Source organism: Strongylocentrotus purpuratus, unplaced genomic scaffold (assembly GCF_000002235.5).
Source record: "Strongylocentrotus purpuratus isolate Spur 01 unplaced genomic scaffold, Spur_5.0 spur5_contig_284, whole genome shotgun sequence".
Classification (NCBI taxonomy): Eukaryota; Metazoa; Echinodermata; class Echinoidea; order Camarodonta; family Strongylocentrotidae; genus Strongylocentrotus; species Strongylocentrotus purpuratus.
In genome coordinates this window covers 1-9,369 of record NW_022144935.1, presented here as the reverse complement: position 1 = coordinate 9,369, position 9,369 = coordinate 1, and the positions used below count along the sequence as shown (strand labels likewise).

The following is a 9,369-nucleotide window of genomic DNA, read 5'->3' as shown; positions in this document are numbered from 1 at the left end:
TGTGAATAGACTCGTGAATTAACACGTGATTGAATTGTGACCGACCATCTGATGAATCTGTGATGGGCCTGACTACAACGCAGAAGACTCGACAATCGTCCCCCTTATGATAGCACCAAGTAAAGTTAGGTCAATATGTTTGCAAAGCAGCCGTCAATCGGTCGAACACAGCGGAAAGACATAAAAATGACTAACGGGGATAAAGAAAATCATGCATATTCAGCAGCTAGATTGCCAGATTTGATCATATACTCACACACAGGATACCGGCAATGCTGCCAGTTTGGAAGTTTAATCCGTTGACGGCCTTCAACGCAGCCATGGCGCTGTCAGCAAGATTTTTCTAAAAAAGAAAACGCGTACAGCAATTTTAATGAAAATTGATGTTTAGGTATCCTTGGATGGTTCTATGGTGTTTCACTGTTGCTCAGACAGAACAGAACGCATCACGACACTGTACAGTAAGCTATCATTTTCATGCTGTTTGTTTAAACACCTGTGAGTGTTGTGATTATGTCTTTGCTGAGTGTTGATATTCATCATTGGTGTCTATAGGAATTTTTTATTTGCCTACACCCTCAGAGGCTATACGTCAATGGTAATGAGGTGCGCGCACAGATTCGATGATTAGTAATTAATTATGCATAACAAGACTGCGTCTTGACCTCCAAATTCTGACCATACACCGGGTGCTTTCTATCGGGTCTTCGGTAACCCGTTGTTGTATTAAAAAGTTGTTGTATTAAAAAAATAAACGTGGCAGCCAACTGACCAATCAACAGCTCAGGCAACATGTCTGCTCGAAATGACGTCACAATTTCTATTAAAGTCCCCTCCGATTGGCTGGCGCGCGGGGTAATTTGCATGCTCACATATATCAGACATTGTTGCGGATCGAGCTTGCGGGCTCCGTTAAACTTTAACGGACGAGGTTCAGACTACACGTACAGATGCCAACGGCGCCCTTGGATAAAGTAGTGGATGCAGGCGAAATATATTTAGTTGAAAAATGGTCTCCTCGTGGGCAACGCTTGGTGGCGCTGTACATTATTCAACCATTCTTGGACTGCCAATCATGGAGCAAGTTCCGGCGAGGACTATGGGGATTGGACTACTTTATTCAACTGTTAAGACCAGAACACATAGCACGGTTCCATCGCTGGTTACTAATAGCCGCGCGTACAATCACGCACAATAGGGAGCCAGGACGCGGAAAAAATTGTGATGACATTCTGACCCGATGATCGTTTGACTAGAAGCGCTCGGCGTTGCTTTTAGTGCGCAGGCGTATTAGCTACGTCACAAATCACTGCTATAGTCGACTAATGGTCCTCGTTCTAACTTGCTCATTTTGATAAGGTGTACCTGGGCTTGGTAGTTTGACGGGAGGCTCGTGGACCAACCGTACGGCGTCATCCACAGCTGGCTGTAGCAGTGCATGTCAATGAACACCTGCACGTTAGACAGAGTCAAGACATACTTGGCCACCGTGTCAACACACACCTCAGAGAAGGAGACAGACCCCGGTAGGTTTGCCCGCAGGCGTAGGTGCTCTGTGATGGATCTGAAAGAGGACGAGGTGGATTGTGCTTAACATTTTGCTATACCTAATTTGCTTTGAATCAGCCATGCTACACTAGTGCCGAGTCAGCTTTGAATTGGAATCCGGGTCATTTTTTTTTAAGTGATATTTTCAGTTCAAAACGACACTTTTTTTTTAAATCAGAACGGTTAACGACGCTTTTGCCTAAATATCCGGGACAAGATGACCATACGACCAATAATAATACGACCACGGAGCACGCCATAGATTGAAAGTGTTTGATTTTTGCGGAGGGAGAAAACCGGAGGGCCCGGGAAACTGAAACCTTCCGTGGCACAGGAGAGAATTGACGCACACTCTACTCGCATTATGGTCCGAGCCGGGAATCGGACCCGGGCCGCAGTGGTGAGAGGCAAGCGCTTTACGCACATGCACGCACCAGCACCCATGCCCCGCATCATAATCTGACCCCGAGTGTAATGCCTTATTAAACTGCAATAGCCGAGAAAACAACTGTTTATTAATCCTACTGGGTCTATAATCAGCGTCTGACTGACACTGGTGTAGCAATTCTCGCAAGCATAGCGCATCGAGAGTCAGAGAATTGATGCAGTCATCACGTGCGCCATAGTATGCATTATCCACAGGTTTCCTTATGAGGTACACAGTAGAACAATAGACTCCATAAGGAAGTCTTTAGAATCAATCTGCCCCATATAGTTTGAGATTTCAATAGGAACAAATGAGAACAAAAGAAGGGAAACAAAGGTCTTCCCCACAAGTATAGGTGTGTGTGTGTGTAAGAACTGGTGAATGTATAAACACTGCCTTATGGGGTACCGGTGTCACATGAAATCCGACTCCTATGAAAATCGGACCCCTTTTCCCTATTATTGGTTATCCCTCTCACGTGACCGGTCATTTTCCTAATTACCATACTCACGCATGCGCGTTATTACCAATGATCTCCGAATTTCATAGAACGTAAATTCACGCTACAACACCGGAACAATGGGAGGTACCCCACAAGGAATGCCCACCGACTTGCGGCTGCAAGTTGCGGGGTACCGTTTTGACCCCAAAAGTTTTTCACGAAAAAGATATATGGATTTTAATCAAAAACTAGCAATTTCCAAGGTGGGTTGATCCGTCGCAAATGGAAGAGTTTTAGAAAAGGGATATTAAGTCCGAATTTCAGCCCAGGAAATTAAATTCTGGTTAAAATAAGAGCATTTTGAAATAAGTGTGCGACATTGCAAAATTTTAGTACACGAGAACAAAGGAAGTACCCCATGGCCACTTCTATGCTAATTCCAATCTTTAAAAATCCTGGAACTGAAAGAAAACTTACCATCCCAATGGTCACTCCAGTTTCTGTTGGGTCTGCGCCGGTACACAAGAAATGACGTCTCCCGCGCGTTTTTCCTCCACAAACGATCATTCTGCCAACGGAAAATGAGACCAAGAAATTGCTATGATAAGCTTCCCATGATGCATCGGCACACTTTACGAATAAGGCCGTGTCCGAAACGGGCTTCCAGAGCTACGGCTACGTCTATTGTCAGCGCGTCCCCGCGTATTTTCAATGGGCGCGGACCTAGACCTAGCTCTAGCCACTGATTCGGATGCGCCTTAGTACCAGGCGATTAACCAAGTGAATAGACCTCGAGCGTCGCGGGTGTCCGATCAGAGGGCGCTCTTTGTTATTTCGATTTAGCACGATGAATGCACAGAAAAGTTTTTTCATGCCAATCATAGCAATTCAAACTATGTTGCTTTGTGATATTTCTATTGTTTTACCCAAAAAATAGCATGTTACGCAATACACAGCACCAATTTGCCAAACAATATTGCTTATGGGCCCAGGATATATACAAACCGATCGACTGTACTCGTAGCCATCCGGTTGGCTATCGGCATCCAGTAGAATCCATCTTGTCCAGGAGGTTGGTAATCTCAGAGTTGGAGCCGTAGCCGGTCAGGAACTGTGAACAAGAACACATGCGGTAAAAAGGAGAAACCCGTCATGAATTTTTGGGCGTTGCAAAAGATTGCCGCCTCGTGGCCATGCATGGCTGTTTTCAACTTCTGTAGTTTATTTCAATACCACGTAGGCCTGATGTTTTCACTCTTTGTATAATTAGCAATATACTCTCAGTGAAGCAACTTTGTGCTTTGAGTTTTAAACTATAAGCACCAGTTTCTACCCGTTTTTGATAGCGTTGATTATGCACGTTATTTTCGAGGAATTTGGACATAGAAGTGAAAATAGTGTGCACGACTGCTGATTTTGGTCCTGAATTGCTTTGTGTTTATTTTTTCCGTTGGCTGATTTGATCGATGATTTAATCGTCATGAGTAAGAAGAGTTACCATGATAGAAAAGGCTAAGATTGGTCTTCTGTACACGGAGTCTTGGGATTTCCAGGGAAAATCTCGCTCTGCCCCCGTTGGGGAAACCTGATATTTTTATGCCTTTATAATTTCGCCAAGTTTCTCACCAAGTCCACCATTTTCAGTTGCGTGGCAGGCGACAGCCACTCGCGGGCGTGAGTCCCGCTCATGAGCCAGAAGATCGGCTTGTTGGACCCTGGCTTGCCGAGCTGTGGAAAGAAAGAGAGAAAATGACGGAAAACTTTGTATGGAAAAACAATTCAGGAAATTAAAATTTAAATCGTTCTGGGGGTAACTGGTTTCGCTTCCGTATTCACCCTAAGGGATTATCAGGCCCATGACTCGGCTTTACGACCTTCTTTATTTGAAACATCAAATAGTCGAAGTCGCAACGGAGTGGAAGTCGTGTATAGCGCAATACTCCCGCTGCAGGAAAACCTTAGACAGACGACTTTTTCGTATGACATGTTTGGCAGGTATATACAATTTCAATTTGTGAAATGACTTTTTTATTGAGGATTCGGTGTGTTGTTAACATTCTTCTTCTTTTTTTTACAGAAGTTTGCATTGGAAACGTGATTGTAAACGTATTCTTAATGCAGGAGAATAGGGTTGCATACTTAACTGTAAACACTGAGACCATTATTCAATCTATAAGATTGTGATATTGAGTTTGATATTAGAATTTAGAAGACCCTTGTCAACGGTGTTTCGGGCATGACCAAACCGAAAAGCCTAATTCAAAAAAGGAACACTCACTTTTCAAAATTAAAATTGCATGGCAAACTTGCATGACACCTACGAAAACATTTCCCGACGACAGTTATTCTTCAACACCGCCCCTTTCTTAACTCCCGCCCCCTTTAAATCCGTATTGAAGGCATACATTGAAAAATTAGCCACAAGCCTCGCCTACCTCAAAGATTTGCTTTGTGTAAATTTCTAACAGAGCATGTGACCAAGCTTGACCAGCAACCATGGTCACCTGACCCAAGGTTGTGATGTTATTGGTCAACGCGCTCTGTTTGGATGGACAGACAGGAGGGGTCCATTCCTATGGTCTCGTACCTTGAGAACAGACAGCTTCCTTCCCTCAAGGGAGTAACCTATATCTATCCTTTGGGCGATGTTTGGATGTTCTCCCTGCACGTCGTTCAACCACGCCAAAATCTGAAAAGTATTTAATTCACGATTCAATCATCTTTTTTTTTAAATTGGCTTTTCGTCTGATTAGGTTGTCCCTATCTATAACGTTCCCACTTTTTATCCCTCGGAGAAGAGTTTAATTTGATACCGTACATTAAACTGGACAAAAATGTGAAATCCAGAGAGGTATATCCTCCAGTAGCCTGTCCAGATTTGGGGTGAAGGGGGGGGGGTGAAGGAGTAGGTTTATCTAGGGGGGGGGGGGAGCAGGCCCGTAGGCAGGGGGATTTTGAGGGGGGGGGGAGTGGGTTCTGTTCGGCCGCGCCCTCCCCACATGAAAACAAAATAAACGGAGGCCGGGGGTTACCTTTCAGCACGGATGATGCGAGTGGCTTTTTTAACGCTACCACCCCCTCCAATAAAAATGACCATGCTTCACTTTATACTGTATGGAGACTGCATTTTTTAGGAATAAATGAACAACTTCAGAGTCCGTCTCCTACATTGAACAAACTGTCAATGGATTAAGATAGCGAGTTAACCTGACAGATTACGAACATTTTATGCTGAGCATGTTCACAATTCTATTCTCTGTATGACTCCATAATAAGTTCATTATTATGTTATTTACTTATCAATTAAAGAAAACCTCGTCATTGACACAGATTGCAAGAATGGGAATAATTATGTGGTGAAATGTGAATAAATTCGAGGCTCTTCAACACACAGGTTAGAGCGGCACCACGTAAGAAACTCAGGGGAAATGCATTTTGTGCTGCGTGTGGCTTCAATTCCCACACTCGTCTGGCCCAGGGCCTAGCTCCCAACAAACCTTAAACTGGCCTTGCATACAATGGAAAAAACCAAGATTTATTTTATTTGTATTTTATTTTAATTCTCTCTGGTAATGTAAAGCAAGGGTCCCTCAAAAGTGCCTTAAGCACTGTAGCCCGGAAGCCTGAAGAAACCTGAGAGAGAAGACAATGAGAAGAAACTACAGTTTTAGAGGTGGAGGAAAAGCCCAGAGGAATATTCTGAGGAAAACCCACGGAATCAGGTAGGGACTGAAAACCCATCTACATATTGGCCCGGGCGGGATTCGAACCCGGTCACAGCGGTGGAAGGCGAGAAAGTACCGCTACGCAAACCTGAGATTTTGTGTTGGAAAAAAGAAGACATTGTTTGTCTGTACAAATGCCGTGGTTTACATCACAGCAGCAATCAATTACTCTATACTGTACCTCGTCCAAACTGTGGTACTGGTCGTATCTGAAGTTGGAGAGTGCCGCCAGGTTGTCCGGGCGATCAGGGCTCGTCTCCTCGATGACCTCTGGACGTCGTCGATCGTGACCGTGGACTCCAGGCCGTGTACGGCCAGCAAATCCTTGACAGAGTCGACGTCAAAGGGGGCCACCATCAGGTCCACGGACTTTCCCACTGGCTGGGCTCGGCCCAGAAATCAACCTTTTGGCGACAAAGACAAATCGACAGACTTATTCGGCGACTAGCCATTACTGAGCTGAGGTGCGACCACTTATCTCTGTGAAACTAACACACTCGCGCGCAGGTGGTACACTGACACTCCAGTGTTTCGAACTAATAATAGGGTTACCAAAATGCGCGCCCCACGATTTACGAACGCGTGCGGCATGCGCGCGAGCGTGGTCACACCTCCATAATTGCTGGTAATTGTGTTCCCTTAATTTGTATACAAGTATTTCACTCAAAACGTCTCAACAAAAGGTACATTTCTTATTAACAATCAGTGCTTCCACTTTTAAAGAAATTTGCCTAACGTCCGAAGGAATGAAATATTTCGGAAATGTTAAGGAATCCAAAATCTGAAGGAGATTTCAAGAAATTTAAAAAATGAAAAGCAGAAACAATTCAAGAAAAGTATTGAAAAAAGAATAAACTTGTTTCCAAACGAAAATTTAGGTCATTTTGGGTACCAGGTGTCTCTACGGAACAGAGGTATATTTTCGCCTCTTACACCTGGTGGGGGGTGATGATTTAAATCATTGCTGTCAATTTTTTTTGTCAAAATTAAATCCGCCGGGGGGGGGCCCAACAGTTGGAAAACCATGCACAGCATTTTGATCATAAAACATGACTCTGTTAATATAACTCTATATTTCCAAAGACCATCGTTTTCAATGATCAGTCAAACCCCTCCATTTCTTGATTTCTCCCAGATGACTCTAAGCCAGAGGGAATAATCTCCCAGGGTGTTTAGTACCGATATGATCTGTAATCCAAATAAGTTTTTTGAAAATAATTCGCTAGGTTACTTTTGTAATACCTATAAAGTGCAAACGATCCTATACGCTTTTCAAGGTGTAAATTATGCGGGGTCACGCAAACCTTACTAATTTCTGATTACAAAAAAAACCTAGTCAGTGTTAGAATTAAATTGGAGCGTGAATGGCAACTAACCTTATCTTCCAAACCGCGTTTCAGGTCCGCTATGGAACGCAACTGGAAGTCATCGCCTGGAGTCACACGGATAACCTTGTAGCTGTGGAAGAAAGGTCCCGTATATACAACTTTGCCCATGTACGGTAACTAGGCCTATACAGGGTGAGTAAAAAAAACGAAACCCAAATGTCAAAACTATTGTTTTATTGAAGTTCTGCATGTAGCACTTTCAAAATCTATTATATGAAAGCCCACTTCATGAGCTTTCTTTTAGTACAGAATCATTCAAATCACTTACTTTTCAAGTTACGGAATTTCAAACACAACCACCGTTTTAAGGCTCTGTCCACGGATCCCAAAAGGTGTGCGTTCTTTCAGCAAAACTAAACAATGTGATTTATTGAAAAGTACATAAGTGATTTGAATAATTCTTGTACTAAAAGAGAGCTTATGAATTGGGCTTTTCATATCCTAGATTTGAAAATGCTACATGCAGCACTTTCCTAAAACAATGGTCCCAACATTTGGGTTTCGTTTGTTTAACTCAACCTGTATACCTATAGGGGCAAGTGGCCCCGCTTGAGGCCTGTGCCTTCCCCCTCTGCGCCTGTGCCTCCCCCTCCGCCCCCCACCGCTCAGACTTGGGAGAAGATAAAAAAAAATTGTTTAAAACCTACAGAGTGTCCCCTCCAAAAATGAACCTCCCTTGCAAATTTGGTCCAAGATTGACGCCAACGTTGTGGCGTACCTTAATCTTTCAAAGCTAGTTTAAACGATCTACATAACAGCGGTTAAATAAGTGATAGATACAGGAAAGGAGATGTATGCCTATAGACAGAATTAAAGTTACAACTTCTAGGACTGATGTGTAAAGGACTAACATAATAAGTGTTGGTAGGAGAGAAAAAAAAACCACATTATTTATAGTTGCTCTTCCCGTTCCATTTTCGAGTTTCACCCCCGAAAATAGATTTTGAAATAAATTGTTTATTTTCAGCAGTAAAAATCCGCCCACGTTTAGTTATATAAATATTTGCTTTACAAATTTCAAATTGTTTGCGACCCGACAATGATTCAGGCGTAACTTTTCTGCAATCACAACCCAAAATAAGCGTATTTTCGGCGCGTTGAAAGGTTTAAACATACAAATTGAAAATTTGCCTCCCCCCAAAAAAATTCCTTGCCCCCAAATTGCCGCCCCCCCCCCCCCATTTTAGAGTCTGGCGACGCCACTGCAATTCAATTTACTGCCGTCCTTTTCGTCAACAATCCAACTCGTAGAAAGCACCAACCAAAGAGTGCTTCTCAAATAAATTCAGTAAAAGGAAAAACAAAACCTGTATTAAATCTACAGTACCCACACTTCAAATCAACACTACAATCAACTTAAGTTGAAGGCTCTATAGATTCAATTTAAGCTTTTAGACCATCTCCATTGCAGCATGCTTGGGGTGCGTTCTTTTGTTCCATATAGGAAGACACAAGCATTGACCTCTTGTGCATTTATTTTTTACTGCATTTAAACAACAAAACAATTCAAATATGGACGCTGAATGCATAGAGTCTATATGCTAGTCTTGGTACCTACCCATCATATCTCTTCTTGCCGAGGCAAAGACCCAGAAGGGCCGCCAGTAGAATGACGCGCAGCACGGCCATCGTCACCTTCAGAAATAAGAAATGGTTCTCGTAACTTCGCCTTGTTTTTATAGCAAGAACAATCCAGGGGTCCTTTAATAATCTCTTTGTCTAACAGAGTTTTGCTAAATGTTGATATCGGAATTGTACGTCGTTCGAATTGGGTTTATCATTTTGTTTTTCCTGTACGTTTTTCAAGCACTACACAACGAGATTTAATCATTCACAAAC

General features: G+C 43.0%; 1 pseudogene; it reads right to left on the bottom strand.

Annotated features, from left to right (window-relative positions):
* Positions 1 to 256: 256 nt before the first annotated feature.
* Positions 257 to 9,159, bottom strand: LOC115923059 (annotated as a pseudogene).
* Positions 9,160 to 9,369: the final 210 nt, after the last annotated feature.